The sequence below is a fragment of the Oryctolagus cuniculus genome, chromosome 10 (genome assembly GCF_051225735.1).
Source record: "Oryctolagus cuniculus isolate XC-2025 breed Fujian yellow rabbit chromosome 10, ASM5122573v1, whole genome shotgun sequence".
NCBI lineage: Eukaryota > Metazoa > Chordata > Mammalia > Lagomorpha > Leporidae > Oryctolagus > Oryctolagus cuniculus.
Window position 1 is genome coordinate 79312922 of NC_142876.1, and position 20896 is coordinate 79333817.

Consider the following 20896-nt stretch of genomic DNA (forward strand, 5'->3'; position numbering starts at 1 on the left):
GAGTAGACAGTGAGAGAGAGAGAGAGACAGAGAGAAAGGTCTTCCTTTGCCGTTGGTTCACCCCCGCAATGGCTACTGTGGTCGGTGCGCTGCAGCCAGCACACCGCACTGATCCGAAGGCAGGAGCCAGGTGCTTTTCCTGGCCTCCCATGTGGGTGCAGGGCCCAAGCACTTGGGCCATCCTCCACTGCACTCCCTGGCCACAGCAGAGAGCTGGCCTGGAAGAGGGGCAACCGGGACAGAATCCGGTGCCCTGACCAGGACTAGAACCCGGGGTGCCGGCGCCACAGGCAGAGGATTAGCCTATTGAGCTGCGGCGCCAGCCTATTTTCATTTTTAACCATACAAGGGAACTTCAGAAAGTTCACAGAAATGGAATTCAACAATAAGTTGATGCAGAACATCTTGAAATCGTACATATGAGGGCTCTTCAGAGAGTTGACGGAAAAGGTTTATTATGAAAAAACTCCACTTGCTCTCTCCTTGCCCCTGACCTACGCTAACTGGCATGGGTGAAGATGCAGGTATTTTGACCGTGGAGGGCATGGAAAACACTCACCCTGGGCATTCCTTGCGCGTAGAGCTGCTCCTGAGTGTAAGCGAGTCCCTCTAGGTTTCCCTAACTACAGCAGGCACTGTGTGAGACTTTGCTTTACAAGGGCCCGCCATTTTGCTGAGTCCTGTGTCCCCTCAAGGGACTCTGGCCTGTGGCGGTTGAATGAAGCACCTCTGCCTGGGCTCAGGACCTGCTGGGTCAAATCATGTAAGCCAGGACCTTATGGAGAGAAGCCTTGGAAGGCTTCTTTCTGAAAGCAGTCACAACACTAGCGTAACCATCCAAGTGTCATTTTTTTACAAAGCAGAAGCCAGGCCTCAAATGAGCAGAGCCCCAGCGGAAATCACTTCTCCAAATCCATTACGCAGGAGATGAGCTGGGTAAATACCCAGGACTCTCCCATTTAGACTCTGACCCTCACTCAGCAAGGGGAGTGATTTGTTTCCCACGTTGGTTCTGTGCCCACCTTTTTGCAAACCTTTTAATTTAAAAGAGACAGTGATTAATGATGCTTTTGATCTGCTGAGTTTTTTTTTTCTTTTAAAAGGGCAGCCTCTTTCTTTTCCACATAAATTTGATGTTGGAAGTAAACCATGAGTATAAAAATTATATTGCTTATTTATTTCTGGGGGTGTGAGGCATATGCCCAGCCCTTCTGCACTGCCCCAGAGAAAGGTGTTCCTGGCTTTGGTGGTCGTGGTGAGACTGGGATCAGATCTTTTCTGGATTCTTAACATTCAGTGTCTGGTATGTAGTAGCTACTTGACAAATATTTGTTGAGTGAACAAATGGATGCATGAACTCATAAATGATAATAATAATCAGGACTCACGTGAAGGGCAGTTCCCAAAGTGCATTTCCAGTACCTTGTGCGCTTTCTTCTTAGAAGGCAATGAACATGGCCTGTGGTGCTGAGCCTTTTTTTGAACCTGCAGTGATCCACAAAAGGTCATTTATCACGAGAGATATTCTGCCGAGGTCTCCTTGATACTAACATTGGTGTACCTTATCTGGCCACCGAGAGACACATCATTTTTATTTTGAATGCTTGAGAGGCAGAAAGACAGAGAACTCCCATCTGCTGGTTCACTTTTCCAAGTGTCCACAGTGTCCAGGGCTGGGTCCGGCCAAAGCCGGGAGCCGGGAGCTCAGCGCATCTCTCCCAGGTGGGTGGCAGGAATCCAGCTACCTACCTGAGCCATCACCGTGGAGTCCCAGCATCTGCACTGGTGGGAGGGGAGCTGGGACTTGAATGTAGGCGCTCCAGTGTGGAGTGCAGGTGTGCTCACCAGAGACTGCACCCTGGAGTCTGATGCCCACCCCAGGACATGCCACGTTGAAGTCTGGGTATTCTCACAGTGCTCGACACCACTTCTCAGGAACGCTGTAGGCTCCAGAGCTCAACACCTGACTTGTGTTCTGTGCTTCCTTTACTGTGGGTTGGGCGTTGTTGATAACCCAGAAAGGAAAAGAAAAGCTTTATCTTTCCAGCCACAGCATTAGATCAGATCTCAGCAAATGTACATTCCATTACCATGCTTTGTTCTCTCTCAGAAATGAAAGTCTTTTTTCCCTATAACTGACAAGTTTGCTCAACTTTATGTTTTTTTATTTCAATATGTGAAGAAAGTACAAAAATTAGTGTTAGTTCCAGAGTACAGAACTGGAAAGTAAAAAGAAAAAGAAAACTGAGGGTGTTTTTTTTTTGTTAATGTGCTTTGTATTGTGTATTGAAAACTTAATGATAATTTACTAAAAGTAGTGTTATTTATGTAGATTTATTAAATGCAGAATACAGTTTAAAACTTAATGTGCTGTAAGATAATTACTTTGAAAGTCTGGCAGCTTTGCAAGAGGTCCGCATTACTTTAAAAGGTATAAATGATAGGTTGTGTAATACCCAGCGTTCTTATCTTGAACTGTATTATTGGGGGCTCTTTCTGTTTTACCTTCCTTTGCCCGAGGGACTCCTGCTTAGCTTAATAGGACACCCCAAAGGAGGATATGCAGAGTTAATGGTTTAACAAATTCCAAACTTCATTAGCAGCTTGCACATAGGAGAAGGGCAGACAGAGTGTGGGGGCAGCTGTGGAGCCACAGGGCTTGGTATATCTGGCTTCTGATTTTTGTTTCTAATTTATTTACTTATTTGAAAGGCGGAATGCCACAGTGAGAGGGAGAGACAGGAGAGAAAAGATGCTACATCTGCTGGTTCACTCCCCAAATGGCCACAACAGCCAGGGCTGAGACTGCAGAAACCAGGAGCCTGGAACTCCATACAGGTCTCCGACATGGGTGCAGGGACACAAGCACTTGGGCCACCTTCTGCTGCATTCCCAGGCCCATTAGCAGGGAGCTGGATCGGAAGCAGAGCTGGTGGCACTCGAACCAGCGCCCGGATGTGGGATGCTTGTGTTGTTGTGGTGGCCACGATGCTAGCTCCGGCGTACCAGACTTCTAATCCAGTGTTGCCCCTTCCTTTCAGTCCCCTCGGCTCTGAGAACTCAGAGACCAGCTGGAATCAGTGACTTTTCTGTTCCCCCGCCCCCAACCCCGCCCCCAGCTGCGCAGCCCTCTGCCATGCGTGTCCGCCCTGGAAGGGTCAGGATTCGTTGCAGAGGACCAGGAGAGCTTCTCGGGCTCTGGTTCCTACACGAAGGGGCATTCTTGCCAAAAAAATTGACTGAATTTTCCATTGTGATTCTTGAGATTTTTGTCATCCTTCGTGGCCACATATGTAGGTCGCCTCTCTAAGGCATGCCCAAATCCCATGGCAATTTTTTATTATTGTTACCATGTGTCTGTGCTTTTACAATTCCTTTTCCTTCGATTGCATTTAGTCTGAGGTTCACCTGAAATTGTGGGTTAAACAAATCGGGCCAAATATCATGGAGAAATTTATTAACTTCAGTAGCACTGCTATGGTGTTTAGGAAGACCATGAATGTTGACCAGACTTCAGACTAAGGCATCAAACACAAACAGGTAGAATGGTTGACAACAGTGGACCATCACATAGGTTCTCTGACAAAATGTGCTTGTGCTAAAACAAAACAGAGCTGTAAGATTCTGTCTCTGCGATCCCCCACTCCCACCTTCTCTGAATAGGAGGAAGTGGCCCTAGTTGATTCTCTGTGGCCCCTTCCTCGTCTCTTCTTCCACCTTCCCTCCTAACTGGGTGGCCCCTGGAGCCTCTCTCAGGGCTCCATTCTGCTGTGGAGGTCAGAATCTAAGCTCCTGTGGCCTGGCTTTGGACATCCCCAGCAGGTGGAGTCCACACGGCTAAGTGCCCCCTGTGGTGACATGGTTTCCAGTTTTAAGTGATAGATGCCACCCCATGCGGGGACATTTCACCGATTGGTAGGCACCTTTGGCTTCATCACAAACAGATTTCAGTGACCATCGGGCCTCCTTTTTCTCCTTACCATTGTTTGTCCACATACCATCTGGTGTCGTCCGCAGAGAACTGGCTGGGGTCAGACCCTTTTTGCAGATGCTTGGGGTTCGCTTTTCTTCTAACATTAGGACCGTAGGATTGGGAACTTCGTCATTTGAGATATTGGGACTTCCCTGTTCACCATCCCCCGTGGCTAAGTCTAACATAACAGGAATAGTAGCAGGGAAAAGTTCTTGAGCACTTTGTGTCAGTTCAGCGAGTTCTTCCGAATTCTCCATGCATATATTCCCGTTGAATCCTCACGGTAACCTGATAAAGACACACTGCTGTCGGGTCATAAAACTCAGACGTGGAGTGGGGAAGTAACCTCTGCAGGGCCACTCTGGGCTCTTGTGGTTCCTACCGGCAGGCTCTGAAGGCTCTAGGCCTGGGACGGCTCGGCCCCGTCTAGCCGGCTCCGCCGTGGAAATTCACTGTGTGCGTGGGTAGTGTCAGTTGAGTCCTGGACACAGAACTATTTCAGATTTTAAGCTCTAGTCAGAGTTCCCCCTTGGACCAGACCACCTCCCCGTCTTCTCAGTCGCCAGGCCTGGTTTATGTAAAGCCGCCCTCCAGTGGGTGTTGTCCTTGTCACTTTCCCAACTGCCGCCTGGAGACTTGGCTCCTGGCTATGGCCTTCAAGGCTCTTCACACCCTGGCCCTGGCCTCTCTATCTGCCTTCCATTCTTCCAGCTCCACCTGCACGGGTTTCTCATGCAGGGTAACCACGAGTGCTCGTGGAGCTCATAGCAGACCAACTTGCTCCCCTCCCCCCGCCTGGCTTTTTTGCCCTGCTCTTGAACTTTTACAGCTCCTGTTATTGCTTCCTTCAGTTTTTGGATGCCAGTCCTCCACTACCTATTAACATCCTACTCATCCTTCAAGGCTTGGCTCCAATGTAACCTCTATGAAGCCTTTTCAATTTAACCCAGCCTGTGTGACTCACTCCTTTGTCTGGGCTCCCACAGTGTGTGTGTGTGTTTCATTATAACCTTTGTTCTCGTCTGCCCTGTATTTTAGTGTGTTCTTTTCAGATTTGAAAGCCACAAATTCTTGCCTCAAGGTAAGAATCCATTTAATTTATTTCTGTGTGCCTCAGGCATCCTCCGTGGATATTAGGTGCTTCAGGGATGTTAACAATAATTGCCACTTTGTGGAGGCCCCACTTTGCATCCAGAGTCCTAGATATTATGTGTATTGCTTTTTGTCATGTTTGCTCCTGCCAACCAGCTCGTGAGTTACAGGTGTGATGATTACCCCCATTTTACAGATGAGAAAAGTGAGGTCCAGAAACATTATGTAACTTGCTCAGGGTCACAGAGCTGGTAAGGGGAAGAGCAGATACTGGCACACAGGGCTGCCTGTTTTCTGAAGTCCGTGTTCTTTTCATCATGATATCCGAGAACTCTCTGTAGTGGTTCGCTGTGGCCCCTGGAAGTCCAGATTAAGAATCCACATTCCTGCGTAAATACTCACCTGGCCCAGTTTCTTCATCTTTCCAAATCCTGGGAGCTTCCTCTTTTGACTTGCTGCCTCTTTTTTCCCATTTTGTATTTTTTTTGACCCTCTCTCCAACTGTGCCGTTGTAGAACTGGAAAGAAGATTCCTGGCTTGCAGATCTGGGCACTGGTCTTCCTGAAGTGACCCTGGGCCAGGTTTTGACGTCGGCTTTAGGAGCCGTCATTAACAAGGGGGCACAGTCCCTGGGATTGTGAATTACATTCTGCAGGGGTCCCTTGAAAGCTCTCTCCATCGAGTTGCCCGAGTGCTTTGGCCACAAGTGACAGAGATGACAGCCCTGGCCGGCTTAGAGGATAGGGGATGGACGGGAGACTGGGGAAGGGCAGGGACAGGACGCTGCCCCTGGGGAGGCAGCTGAAGCTATGCACCGGCTCATCACTGCTGCTGTGGAAATCTGCCCTCCCCACAGTGCTCTGTCCTCTGGTCAAGTGCTTGGATGAAGCTAGGCTGTGTCACACATCAGCCCTTGGCACTGAGAGTCACACACTGCTTGCCACCGTCGGGGAAGGTGATTCCCCAAAAGGAAAGTGGAGAATGGATTCTGATTGGCTACCCAAGTTCCACAAACGCCGGGCGTCCCTGGGCTCCACGTGAGCAGTGGGGTTTGGTGAGAGTGCAGGATTTTGCTCTCTAAAGTCCCATCTTTTGTTCCCTTGGGCCTCCTTTCTGACCAGGGTTTGGACTCTGTCGTGGATGGCACAAGGAAACACCAGCCAGCCTGGCATCATGGCAGGTGTGATGAGACGAACTTTACCTTGTAGGCATTCATGGAGAACTGACTCACTGAGACAGGCCGACGGAGTGAGTGAGCGCTTCTCGTCTGAAGTACTCTGAAATCTGAGACTGAGTGCTGCCTTGATGTACACGTGGAAGATTCCACACCTGACCCCATGTGATAGAGCACACTTAAAATGCAGGCATAAGGGCTGGGTTGTACTGCAGCAGGTTAAGCTGCCTCTTGCAATGCTGGCATCCCACATCAGAGTGCTGGTTTGAGTCCCAGCTGTCCCACTTCCAATCCAGCTCCCTGCAAGTGCACCTAGGAGGCAGCATATGATGGCCTAAGTACCTGGGCCCTTGCCACTCATATAGGAGACCAAGATGGAGTTCCTGGCTCCTGGCCTCTCTGGCTCAGTCCTGGTTGTTGCAACCATCTGGGGAGTAAACCAGCAGATGGAAGATTGCTCTCTCCATCTTTCAAATAACTAAATCATTTTTTAAAAATTCAGACACTAAATTTATTGTATAAAAGCACCTTCGGCTCTCTGTGGAAGGTATACTTGAAACATCCATGAATTTCATGTTTACACTCAGGGCTCATCCCCAAGACATGCCAATAATGTATACAAATTTTCCAAAATCCCAAAACTGAAATCTGAAAACACTCCTGGTCCAAACATTTCAGATAAGGGATACTAAACCGACAGCATAGCTCACTACTGAAAGCCTTTCTCCAACAAGTCCTAATAAAAACTCAGCTCTAAAAACCCATCATCAAATAATAAAAGAGAAATAGAGTAAATGCACAATTCATGAAATTAATATAGAGCGAGAAGACAATCTCTTTTTTTCCTCCTAATAATCTTTACTTTTATATCCTACTTTATGGGGGGTGCTGTTTAATTTCATGTTCATTTATTTTAATTACTTCTTGCATGTAGTTTGCAGGGAAGTTTGCCATTTCCCAACAGCTAAAAGATGGCTTACTTGAGTTTCGTTTCAGACCCTGTTAGAATTAATATATAATAAAACCCAATATGTATAGTTCTCATTTTTCACCTCAAAGGATTATTCATCATAATAGAATCAGTTTTTGCAGGAAGATTTTATCAGACTCACAAGTCAAATTAGTCGGATGCGGCTCTTCTGCTAATAAACACAGAACCTGTACCCTGGAAGCATCTTCACACTGAATTCCAATAATTCAGTGTTCCTTGCCTCAAGAACTCCACCAGTAAATGACCTAGAAATAAAAACATACATTTATTAGCCTAAAAGGAGATGGTTGGAAAGGGAGAATTCACGAGGATCCGAGTGAGGAAGGGGACAGGCACTTGGTGCGGAGGCTGAGGTACCCTGGGGTACCCGCATCGCGGGTCCGAGGGCCTGAGTTTGAATCCTGGCACTGCTCCCTGCTGATGGCTGCGGTGACAGCTCAGGTAATTGAGTCCCTGCCACCCCCAGGGGAGACCGGGGCTGATATCCCAGCTCCTGACTCTGAGCCTCTCCCAGCCCTGGCCACTGAGGACATTTGGGGAGTGAAGCCATCTATGGGAGATCTCTCCCTGCCTGTCTGTGTGCCTGCCTGTCTCTGTCTCCCTGTCTTTCAAGTCAGTAAAAATGCAGTTTTTTAGGTGAGCAAAGATCATCAAACAAAAAGATAATGGATGTCAGAGTTTTTTAAAAACATAATTTAATTGTAAGTGGCTGTACTTCACTCACCCTGGGCCCAAGCTAAGCACTGGGGAAGGGGGCAGATTTTTCTGTGTTGGTAATCATGTGTATTTCCATGCTGCCTAGGAACACAGTGCACGATGGATCAGGGGCTATTAGCCACTCATCAAAGGTCTTGTGTTTCTAATTGAGAGGATAATTGCTGTCGGGGTGGAACGAGGCCGTGCTGGACCACGGCCGGCCGTTCTGCCTGCGGCCTCCGACCTGGGTTACCTCTCAGTCCCGGGGTCCGAGGCTGCTTGTGGGAAGATTTGGCCAGGAAAGCACGACAAGCCCTTACAGGAGTGGGAAGGGGGTGTAGCTTCTTTCAAGTGCGTTTATTAGGGGTGGGTGGGATCACTGACTCAGTGCCCCGCGGAAAGTGGGCTGCTTGCCACGATGCTTCCGGGCCGTCCTTTTAAACTCAGCCCGAGTCCCCGTGACCTCTGCGGCTTGTAGTCTGGCGCATCACTGAGAAACCATCCCCAGCCCTGCTCCCGCCCCGTGAGACAGGGCAGATCCGCCCCTATGCAAAGGATAGCAACTCGGATTTGCTCTCGCCCCAAGATAAGATGTGCTGTAGGGCCAGCTGCAGGTGAAGAGCCGGCTTGGGCAGAAACTGCCGGGATCCAATGTGTAAATGACAAGAGAGACATTTCTCAGGGCTAATAGGAAAGCCCTCTTCAATGTGTAGTTGAAATTCACCTTCTCGAGTATTTCTGCACAAGAATGAGAATAAAAATGGTTATGATTGATGAAGCATTCAGTGTATATCTAACTGTAAGTCGGACTAGAGGGACTTTTAAATCACCCAAATGAAAGATTGCATTATCATGAACATTAATATGTAACAGTTAAGTGTGTCATTGCTTATGATAAGTCCGGGCATTCACAGGGCTCCATGGGGCCAGCCAACCAAAAAGGAAAAACTTTTTGGCAAATGCCAGTCCACAGACCCTCCCCCAGAGGAGGCCAGCACGGCCGCCATGTCTCTGCATGAGTTATTTATTTTTGTGTGCCCAGCCCGTCTGTAGATTTTAGTCCCCTGATGGTGGGGGGAGGGGCGCTTACAGAGGTCCCCTGAGAGGTTCTCGCTGTGGAGAGAATAGTAGGGCTGAAACCAGGGAGAAGCATCTGTTCCTCGTGAGAATAGGAGGTCGGGAGGTGGAAAAGAGAGCACAGTAACTTATTAAGGGCACGGAGGTTAGGTTAGTTAAATGTTTAGGAAATCTTTTATTTCTTATAGATTTGTTGACATTTATGTGGTTGACAAATTATTAACTGTCCACCCCTAGAAAATTGATTCAAGAGAATAGAAATTGGATCATTCTTCTTCTTTTTTATCTTTTGCCAAGAAATGTCTTTTCCTCCAAATTATGTAAAGAGCACATGTTAATAGCAGATAATTCGAAGTCTAAGTTAAAATATTCTAAAAATACAAATTGCCCTCATTCTTGATACCCACAGATATTTAGTAAAGGGTGGGGATATCTTTACATCTATAATGCTTAAGAATATTTCAGTGTTAGGGCTACACGTGTTTATTTAATTACTCATTTTGAAGTGAGTGCGTGTTTTTCTTTTTACACTGGCATATTTATTACATGAGCATGCATCCACTGAAGCTTTCCTTGTCTTTGTATCTACGCTAGGACAGACCCAGTAGCGTTTTAATGGAAGGATTCAGATTTTTTTTTTAAGATTTATTTTTTATGTATTTGAAAGGTACAGTGAGAGACAGAGAGAGAGAGAGCACGCAAGCTTCTATCTACTCCCTAAATGTCCACAATAAATGAGGCTTGGCCAGGCCAAGCTAGGAGCCAGGAGCTTCTTCCAAGTCTTGCACATGGGTGCAGGGGCCCAAGCACTTGGGCCATCCTCCGCTGCTTTCCCAGGCCATAGCAGGGAGCTGAATTGGAAGTAGAGCAGCCAGGACATGCATCAGTGCTCATGTGATGAGATGCCCACGTGGCTGGCAGAGGCTTTAACCCACTACAGCATGACAGTGGCCCCCATATATATTTTAATTGCATTATGTGCATCACATCAGAATTACACCTTTGAGTCAGTTGTAGAGGAGAGGAGAAAGGGGGAAAAAAAGGCACATTTACTGAATATCTAGATTGTGCCAAGTACTGTGCTAGGCACTGTGCAATGGTTGTGAAGTTCATTGTCATTCAGGGATGATGATGTTGGTGATGGTGGTGACAGCCAGCAGTGACTGAGCACTTACTTTGTATCAGGTGTGAACTTCAACAGGTCTCATTCATGCTTAAAAACTTCAGTTATTGGCCGGCGCCGTGGCTTACTTGGCTAATCCTCCGCCTGCGGCACCAGCATCTCATATGGGCGCCGGGTTCTATTCCTGGTAGCTCCTCTTCCAGTCCAGCTCTCTGCTGTGGCCCGGGAGGGCAGTGGAGGATGGCCCAAGTGCTTGGGCTCCTGCCACCCACATGGGAGACCAGGAGGAAGCACCTGGCTCCTGGCTTCGGATCGGCACAGCGCCGGCCATGGCGCCATTTGGGAGTGAACCTATGGAAGGAAGACCTTTCTCTCTGTCTCTCTCTCTCTCTCTCACTGTCTATAACTCTACCTCTCAAATAAAAAAAGGAAAGAGCTCTCTTTCTCTTAAAAAAAAAAAAAAAGAAAAAACAACAACTTCAGTTATTTCCATACCATAGACGGGAAACCTGAGGCTCAGAGACACCGAGGAAGTTACTAAAGATCACACAGCCAGGAATGGCAAAGCCAGGCTGACTGAGGGGTCTTTAGCCACCTTGGCATTCTCAGCTCCCTACACCATGCCTGTAAGCTGAGTACATCAACTACACTAACAGCACCCCCACCCCCAGTGTGTCCACACCATTGTTTTCTAGCCTGTGTTTCCTTTTAGCAACGCCCCTTGAAGCTTTTCCCCCTGAGATTTATTTATTTGAAAGGCAGAGGGAGAGAGAGAGAGAGCCCCCCACCCCCAATCTGCTGGTTCACTCCCCAAATGCCCACAACAGCCAGGGCTGGGACAGGCCAGAGCCGGGAGCCAGGAACTCCATTCCGATCTCCGTCATGGGTAGCAGGGACCCAAGCACCTGTGCCGTCATCTGCTGCTCTCCCAGGCACATTAACAGGAAGCCGTATCAGAAGTGGAGGTGCCAAGGCTTGAACTAGCACTCTGATGGGAGACGCAGAACTCCCAAGTGCAGGCTTAACCCGCTGCACCACGGTGTCCGTCCCTGAAAACGTCTTACCTTTCCATTTCCTCTTTGGTGTTAGACGCTCTGGGGATAATGGCAAGCCCCGTCTGTGTGCTTTGGGCCATGTTCCCCTCCACCCAGGGCACGGAGACAGACAATACTGAAGCTGCACTTTTGCCTGTTCATGGTGTTGGCTTCAGTGTGGACACTGCTGTCCCCTGTCGCCACAGCCATCGCAGGCTGGGCTGAAGCGTCCTCTGGTCAGGTCCTGCTGTGGTGTGTGCACATGGAGGAGCAGCCTAGACACCTGTGCCCTGGGCCCAGGCCTCTGCTGTTACATGTTCAGACCAGAATGTTTCTCACTCAGTTGGGCGTTGAATGTGGTTTGCAGTTGGGGCCATTTGTGTAAGCATCTCCCTAGCTTGTGACCAGGTTTTCTGAAACACTGTTGGCCTGGGACATTTCATTTTGCTTCTCTTCTTTCCTGTCAAAAAAATGGGAATAATCCTAGAGCCTGTTGCGTAGACTGTGTACAGGAATGTAAGCACCCTTCAGCCTCACGCGAAGCCACCACGCCGTAGGCTGGTTCTCTTCAGGGCCACTCCAAGACTGAGAATGGTTTTGCTCAGAAACAGGTTCTCAGGGAACCACTTCAGGTACCAGGAGAAGTGATTCATTACACCTTCATTAGTCTGGTTCCCTAAATAGGGGATTTTTCCTCCTGTCATTCCTGTGATTTAGGATATGTCCATTAGCATCTGTTCACGAATCACCTCCCTCCTGGAAAACCTCACCAACTATGGTGGTAACATGAGTGTATTTATCATTTACCTGCCCACCTAACTGAAAGCCAGCAGTATCAAGATGGGCTTGGCACTGCAGTAATGTCTGATTGCCAGGTTGACACATCCTTGTGATTGTTTTTAACTTTTCCTCATCGCCACAAGATGGCTGCTAAAGCACCAGGCATCACCTCCCCTCCATTGTTGCATTTAAAGGCCCACAGAAAGGGACAGGGCAGTGTCAGAATTTCTTTGTGGCTCTTTCTTGTTATCAGGGAGGAAAAACATGTCCAGGCATTTGCCCCTCATATATTTTTTTCCAGAATTACATTAGATAGTTGTCCCTAACAGCAGAGAAAGCCAAGGAGGATTGGGACATCTTGTTTTCTTCAACTTGAGGAGTAGGAGGTTGGAGAGAAAAAGAGTTGGGGTTGGCCGTTGGGCAGCTATTGGCGGGGTGTGTGGATAGCCATTCATCATTTAGTAGGTTGAGTCTAGGACATGGATATAAATCATATTAGCTTTGCAATTGCTTAGAATGACAGTGCAGTTTTAGATCCCACATCACTGCTAAAGCTGACCTGCCTTGGTATCGAGTGAGGGCGGGTAACTTAAACACTGTGTGTTGACTTTCTTCATCATCAGGCTCCATCCCTTCGCAAGCTCTCGCTCTGTCACCCAGGAAATACTTTGTAGGTGTCTCAGCTTCCTGCTCAAAACAGGAAGTTTCACACCCTGCACGCGGTATTGTGTGTGACCCCCCCTCCCCCACCAGGGCCTCTGGTTCTATATTTGCCCGTCCTGGTGGAAGAAGCACCCCCGCTGTGATGGGTTTATAATGTCATACAGCTGGTGCCTCGGCCACTTTGTTGCACCAATACTGATCTTTCTCCTTCAGTGGAAGAAGTTTGGGATTTTTCTGGAGAGGGACCCAAGAGCCATCCAGGTGCCTATTCGAGTGTCACCCTCGACTCCAAGAGACGCCAAGTTCTGGGGGTTGCGAGAGCAGAGCACGTTCTGCCGCTGTCTCTGGGGAACACAGTTTATCTGCCATGCGTCCCAAAGAGGGCAGCAAGGCCGTGTCTCCAGCTGTGCCATTTGCCACCAGCGTCTCAGAGTGGGCGTCTTTTTTAATCTGCAGGTGCAACTTCTCTATGCCTCGGTCACTCAGTTGGAGAAATCCAAGATTCTAATCCAAACTCTTTACGGAAATTCACTGATAAGATGCAAAGTCAGAATAAAATGTTCAGGAAGTACTGGCCAGCGGCACTTTAAACGGTAGAGGTATTATTAGTTTCCATTGAGAAGAAAATAAAATGTCGGATTAGTATCAAGAACCTGGAACTGGAAATCAAATAGCCCCCTGCTAAGGATCCGATTCTCACAAACATGGAGAGTTTAGGACACCAGTAAGGCCGCACAGTCCAAGATCTGGTAGCCACTGGCGTATAAGGCCATATAAATCAGTGAGAGTGAGCAGAGAATCCAGAATCCACTTCCTTGGTTGCTCTAGCCTCCCGTGGCTGGTGGCTGCTCTGGTAGCTGCAGCTGGAAAGCACACAAAGCACAGAAGTGCTGGTCGGGCCGCCCTCACCCAGCAGGGGGCACTTGGCGTGACAGAGGTCACGCTTGGAGTGGAGTGAGCATCTGGGGGTGCCGCTGCACCTCCTCTGCCGCCTAGAGCGGCTCACACCTGAAGACATTTTCAGCCCCGAGTATGACCGGTGCTGAGGGCCAGGAGCCTCATCCCGCAGCGTGGCTGAGCCCCTGCGGCTCCATGGTCTCAGATGGAGCTTTCAAGCACCTCCCATTAGTAAGGTGCCAGGCTGGACGTGTTCTGGATAAGGGATCGGTGTGCTGTGGGGTTCAGGCCTGTGGCTAAGTCCTGACAACACTGGACCAAGTCCCATGGCCCTAGTTAGAGGCAAGGGCGGGCCCACTGGGGTACCTGGGAGCGTGGTTGACATTGATGCAGTGGAAGCTGCAGACTTAGGGGGACCATGGTTCCCCTTCCCGCTCTGCCTTCCGCCCTGCCCACCTCTCCCTGCCTCCTGCTGAGTGGAGCGTGGTGTCTTGGGGAGGCAGCTGGCGCATCAATCTGAACACTGGGGCCAGTACTGACATTCCACTGTGGGAGAACTCAAGTGTCAAAATGATGTGTAGGCGGGCGCCGCAGCTCACTAGGCTAATCCTCTGCCTGCGGTGCTGGCACCCCAGGTTCTAGTCCCGGGGGTTGGGGCGCCAGATTCTGTCCTGGTTGCTCCTCTTCCAGTCCAGCCCCCTGCTGTGGCCCGGGAGTGCAGTGGAGGATGGCCCAGGTAAAGACCAGGTGTCCCAACCAGTGCTGGCTTAAAACCTCAGCTCTAACCTGAGCTGCTGGTAGCCCAGAGCAGGTAGGTTAACTTCTCTGAGCCTCATTTGTAAAATGGGAATCATAGCAGAATGCATTTTATAGGGTTATTGTAAAGACTAAGTATGGAGAAAAAATATGTAAAATGACTAGTCCAGTTTGGCATATTAAGTATAAAGTAATTAGTAGCTTCTGTTATTTTTGTTTTGTTACTGTGTTTGTCACCATGGCTACGAGTCCTAAGAAAGGCCGCCCCAATTGATATCAGGTCCCTTCCTGCTCAGAGAGAGGAAGTCAAGGCCCTGGTGTGCCTGGCAGGCTGGGCTGGAGCCAGGGCTCAACGCCAGGCCGGCGGGCAGGACCTGCTCGTTCCACCCCAGCTGAAATGTCCCTGGGTTCCTGTGCAGACCCTCTCCTAGTCACCCTACTTAAATTAGGTTCCGCCACATCATGCTATTGTGTTATCATCCCCAAACCGCATCTGCTACCTTCGTAAAATGTGAATTGTGCGACTGTGTTTTTTTCTGGTTAATCTCTCCTGCTAGACTCGAAGTTGGCCTTGGGCATCTGGCACTTAACAATTTATGCTTAGTAATGAGCATTACTAAGGGTTGGGCCTTGGACATGAAGGAAGGAGGCCAGGGATAAGTAAAGCAGCCCATGGATTCTGCCAGTCACTTTGTAACCTTGAGTAAATCGTTTAACCTGGGTCTCAGTTTGCCATATCTGTGAAATGGGGCAAACAGTCTTAAGAACCACACGAGTCGGATACTGTCTTCTGCTTCAATTAGGTAATTAATACATGCTAGCTTTCTATCTCTATTAAAGAACCAGCGTGTGAGCGAAACAAATGGATGGCTGATGAATTTGTAACCTTTCCTACAATCAGTATTTTACGGAAAATTTAGCTACGATGTGTGCCTTATTCAGGATATACTGAGCTCAGTAGATGACCATTTGTAGAATGCTCTGTGTCTCCTAGCATGATTTTGTAGCTGGTCCAGCAGATTTAGACTTTGGCGGGCTGAAGGTAAGGAGATTTGATGAACTGCTAGAAATTTGCGGATGAATGCCAGTGGGTACCTGTCTGTAATTTGTGTATATACATTGATTTTGAGTACATATACACATGTACTCCTGTATTTATAGGTACATGTATTTGTTGTATAAATGTGATGTATTTATATAATATATAGGTATGACGTGTGTGTATAAACATATGAGAGGAGGTGTAGCATAGTGGTGATACGTGTGGGTTCTGGAGACAGTCTCGATTCAGATGCTGCTGTGTAACTTACAAATTGTCCGACCATGGCCAAGGTGCACCCCTGTTTCTACCTCAGTTTCCTCATATGTAAAATGGGGTGATGGTGCTGCTTACCTTAAAGCACTGTACTGGGGATTAAGTGAGCTGACATGTAATGTACCTGGCGAGCAGTACTGGCACCTACGAGGTCTCATGTGGTCAGTATTGTTTCCAGCTTGGCCTGTGGTCTCCCCCCACACATGACTCTAAACGCCATTCAATACTTGTTTCCCCACTGTTTCTAAGGCAGGACGGTTCTTTCTCACTGGTTGCCCTTGGGCTCCCAGCATCTACAGAAAGGACTCAGAAAGTACTGGAGCCAGCAAGTTGGTACTGGCCTGTTAGCAGTGACCCATACAGCCATTTCTCCTTCTGGTCATCAGTGGCCACAGACTTGAGAGTTCCGCCACTCAACCTCTGCACCCCCCAGAGGGTGGGTGTCGCGAGGCTGAAGGATCCAGGTCAGCAGCCCTTGTCTGGAGTCAGGTGGGCCAGCTTAAGGCCTCTGGTGTGCGCCACCTGGCTTATTCACCTCAGCTCCTGGGTTGGTCCGGCTCCGACGCGAACCGCAGCCCCCAGAGGTCGAGAGAAGATTCAGTCAGTCGCTGTTAGATCTCACACTGGGTGTCTTCTAGATCTCTGTGTTCATTTGCTTTGCCATCATCTTGGGTTCTGACTGTGGGTCCTGAGCTGCTTACTTAGTTACTAACTATGTAGCTGATGACCAGCTGATGAATAGGAGACTGGCGGTCCTACAGATTTCGAGTATTAACTGTGGAGTCTGTGGATTTGAGGGATTTTGCTACCCATTTAGGCTAATGGTCATTGTGGACTTGGAGAGCTCCACAGAACACATAGCTATTTGGGGGTCCTGTACTGTACTGCATGGTTGTGAATGACCCAAAGGCAGCTGAGCAAATAGAGGAATTTAACAATTTATTTATTTATTTGAAAGTCAGAGTTACACAGAGAAAGGAGAGGCAGAGAGAGAGAGAGAGAGAGAGAGAGGTCTTCCATCCGATGGTTCACTCCCCAATTGGCCACAACAGCCAGAGCTATGCTGATGCGAAGCCAGGAGCTTCTTCCAGGTCTCCCACGTGGGTGCAGGGGCCCAAGGACTTGGGCCATCCTCCACTGCTTTCCCAGGCCACATCAGAGAGCTGGATTGGAAGTGGAGAGCAGCCGGGTCTCGAACCAGCGTCCATATGGGATGCTGGTGCTTCAGGCCAGGGTGTGCTTCAGGCCTGGGCGTTAACCCACTGGGCCGGCCCTGCAAATAGAGGAATTTAATTGGCTCACACCATTGGCAAGAGGAGGAAGACTGCCGTCTACCGCATTGCATTTTTAGGAATTCGTCATGCCTTTGTGCTCACCTCCGTGCCGCCGTGTCCTGGCCTCTTTTCAGCCAATCTTCTCTTGGTGGAAGCAAGCCCAATCCATTCTTGCAGGCTTCAGCTAGCCAGCAGGACAGTCTTGTTCTCTCCCAGTAGTTCCTACAGAACACCAGTGCTTGACTCTCCTTTTCCTGGCTCGAGTCATGTCTATCCGTCAGCCAATCAGTGTGGCAGAGTGGAACACACTGATTGGTCAGTCGTGGTTTTTGGCTCCACCCTCTGGGGGCTGGACGATGCACCAGCCTCCTGTAAACCCTGAGGACTGAGAGGGGAATAGGTGTTTCCCTGTGGAAAAGTCAGTCTGGTACCGTCAGTGGAAGGGGGGCGGGCAGAAACGAAGGGTGCCGGCTTTCCTGTTTCCCTTTGATTTTTCCTATGCTGATGACTTGGGGGGAGTCTCATGCCCTGGGGTGTCTCAGTGTTGCCTGCAGAACCACTTGCGGCCCCTCGGCTGCCTGATTTGATTTCCAGCGTCAGCACACCTCTGCCTGCTTCCTTGCAGTCATGATACCCTGCTCTTTCCCCCAGAGGCTGGAGCAAATGGCCTTCTCCCAGCCACAATCAATGGCAGTCCGTAAGGTGTGACAGAGGAGGCCATCTGGCACTTGTCCCACCGTCCTCTCTGCCTGCCGAGGGAAGAGGCTGTTCCAGGCAGAAGGTCGCAGCTCCACAAAGTCCTGCTGTCTCTCGGAAGCGTCACCCCCAGACTCGGGTCTGTGGCACAGAAACGCCACGAGACTCAAACACCTGGCAGAATTCCCCCTTTCCCTTTGTGACATCTCCCATCAGAATCGGGTTGCGGAACAATACAGAATGAAAATGATTTTGGAATAAAATTATAAGTTTGAGTGTTCCGTGCAGTACTTTCCCAAATATTGGATAGATTTTTTTTTTTCGTAAGATGCCAGTGCTGAGATCACTGGCCCATTTCAATTTTTATTGAAACAAATAAACCCAATAAAAACACTTATGCTGAGAGCTGTAGCGCCACAATAAAAGAATCACCCAGTATTGAGTGTATTGATTTATTTATTTACTCCAAGTGGAAAATCGAGTATTGTGTTAATGTATTTTATAAGAATCACACTGCTCGATGAAATGGCTAATTTATTTTAGCGTATACATAAATAGCTAGCAATTTTCCATGAGACAGGCTAATGAAAATGATGCCATGAAATTGTCTATACTATGAGGAGTGACGGAGACGGGTTATTATTGGGTGAGTGCTAAGACGCACTGAACTGGCCATCATATCTTTGAACTTTTGAACTGCTCCTTGTTTCGTGTGATTTATTGATTTTGCTATCTCTCTGTGTAGCTCAACTTAAGTTTTTGCCCAGCAGTGCAGATAAGTGGCATAGGAGATTTAATTTCATGGGTATTTGGGGTTAAAACCTATCTTTAAGAAGAATGCTAAACATGTTTTAATAAAACATGAGTTGCTGGGGTTTTAGGTTTCTGCGTGATATGGATCTGATAAGGAGCAAGGCAGTGTGGAGGCCAATCCAGAGGTTCCAGGCTGGGGAGGAGCTTGCTCTCACTCACTCAGTTCTGCGAGTTTCAGCTGGGCCACGTGCATTTTATTTGCTAAATCAGCCTGGCTTCCTTCTTAATTACATGTATCATTTATTCCCCCCGCCCCGTGCCCTTTGGCTCACGCCGCATGCTTTGCCTCCGTGCCTGGTACAGGGATGGGCTCTGGGTCTCCAGGAGACCACACTGCAGGCCCGAGGCCTCCCTTCCCTGCACACCCAGGGCTGGCTGCCGCCTCTCACCTCTCTCTTTTCAAGCAGCGGGCTCTCACCTGGGGAGGGGCTCGGCCCCCTCCAGATGTGTCTTCTCTGATACCGTGATGGGGGCTGTCCTCCTCCTCGGCCAGCCCTGCCTCTACCGGGCGGAGAGCCGTCCCCTCACTGCCCGGTGCTGGGAGAGCCGTCTCAAGCCTTCCTTTCCATTGCGGGCTCTAGACGTGTAGTATTTTGCGAACCTCCGTCACATCTGGGGGCCTCCTCTTGATTGATATTTTTGTTTCAGGGCCACTTTCTGAGTGTGACCATTTGGTCTTAGGCTTGCCTGTTCATGGGGGTGGGGTGGCCCCAGGAGGTGGGAAAGAGCTGTACCATGCACACGGAACCCTCTAGAGCCCCCAGGTCCCACAGCCTCAGGCATGCGAGCGGGTAAGATTCCTCAGACACAGGACGTAAACGTGGAATGTGTATGAAGGTAGCGGTCTCATTCCTCAAAACTCGGATTTATTTCGAAGGTACTTGTAAGTGATCAAGTAATTGTAGCCTTCAGGGAAAGACTGGGGAGGGGGGAGTGGACATTGGTGAGTGAGGAAGGCTTGGAGCTCTGTGAGGGTTTGAAAATTCATATCCCCTTTAATGATTAAACTGGCACAGTCTTTATTTGGATGTTAAAAGCTTTTTCTTACATTGCAAACATTCTCAGCAAATTTACAGTCAGATATTTGGAAACAGCTAACACTTAAAAAAAAAAGGAGGAGGAGGGCCTGTTTGAACTAGGGAACAAAATGAGTGGGAATGGCTCAAAAGACAGGACTGACCCCAACACCATTAGCTGGAGAAAAAAAAAATTCCATTTCATTGCAACTATGTTATTGTTTACTTTACCATACACATCCTAATATGGTTACCTCCCTGGCGGAGGCGGCCAAGCCCAGGGGTTGAGAGGCCCCCGCCGGGAGAAAGCTCCTAACCGCTTCTCAGACAATAAGAAACAAACGGTACAACTCCACAAAAGGCTGCCCGGAAAATAAGTGTCAAATAAATCCTACAGAACTCTCGCTTCTGCCACCGAGCTCTGTCTATGCAAACCTGTTTTCATGCCTTCGCTGCCCGGATTGAGCCTCGTTTGTTTGGAAATGTAAGCCACTGCCTTTTCTTCTTTTCTTTTCTGGTTTTTTTTTTTTTTCTTTTCCCTTCTCCTCATTTCATGTGAGGGCTCTGGATTAATTCCTTGAGACATATCTTTGCATACATGTCTCCTGAGTTATGTTTCCTGGAGCCTTTTACTAGGAACATTAAGGTAAGAATGTTGATTTAGCCTGGGACCTTTGTCACTCAAACTAATGCTCATCAGGGATAGAGACATTGTAAAGAAATATTGCAGAGGTCTCTGTGGTCCCCCTCCCAAACAGAGAGGTGCAGTGGCTTTTAATTGTCATGCATGGATTGGAGGGGGGGGGGAATGCCACCAGTTGTAGATGAGCTGGAGCCGAGGTGTGTACTCACTGGTGTAAACACTGCTGGAAACACCCCGTTCCTGGCAGCCGCAACAGTTTCATTAGAAGGCTTTTTCCTCTTCTTTCTTCCAATTCTTCTCTACTTGGGTTTTTTTCTTCTTTTTCTTGTTCTCTTTCTTCAACTCTCCTGCTCTTTTCTAAATCCTCATGGTCTTCAGGCTTGCCTGTTATTATCTGCAACTCCAGAACAAAGGTAGGTTGCTCAACTCTGTGCTCCGGGGGAGGGCCAAGTTATTTTGGGAGGGATGTCTTCCTAATGCATGAGTGGTTGACCTAAAAGGGTGGGGGGGAGGGCGACTGCGAGATCATGCTTGGAGCCAGAGACATGAGAGCACACACGCGCTAAGGCAGCTTTTATGTAGTGGAGTTTATTTTTTTGCAACTTAAAGAAGCGGCAGCATCTCTAGTAAAATGGACCGGTTAGTTCTTGATTCTACACTGATGTACATTTCACTACCAGGCTGGGATGCAGATGTTTGAGGATGCTTGAGTTTATGACAGCAGATAAGATTTCTGGGTTAGGGTCTGCAGTGAGGTTTTTTTTTTTTTTTTTTTTAAATTAAGTCAAAGATCTAGAATTATTTTCTTTTACATTTGCATGTAAAGGTGTATTTGAGTGACTGGCATATGTACTTTTTTCTTTTGGTCTAATTGCTTTAATTC

General features: G+C 48.5%; 1 protein-coding gene and 1 long non-coding RNA gene across 18 annotated transcripts in view; one reads left to right on the plus strand and one right to left on the minus strand.

Annotated features, from left to right (window-relative positions):
* Positions 1 to 20896, plus strand: part of FOXP1 (forkhead box P1) — a 465689-nt gene that overhangs the window by 154609 nt on the left and 290184 nt on the right. For 2 of the 17 annotated variants that reach the window (XM_070050578.2, XM_070050589.2), the window contains exon 1: positions 19676 to 19854. The exons of the other annotated variants lie outside the window; for them this stretch is intronic. The gene's annotated coding sequence lies outside the window, so the exon portion shown is untranslated. Of the gene's footprint in view, positions 1 to 19675; positions 19855 to 20896 lie in introns of those variants that run through there. 17 annotated transcript variants of the gene reach the window in all.
* Positions 16494 to 20454, minus strand: LOC103349252 (uncharacterized). The gene is made up of 3 exons (XR_517477.5): positions 20223 to 20454; positions 16948 to 17067; positions 16494 to 16844 (listed from the first exon to the last, which is right to left on the minus strand). It is a non-coding gene; the product is annotated as an uncharacterized LOC103349252 (long non-coding RNA).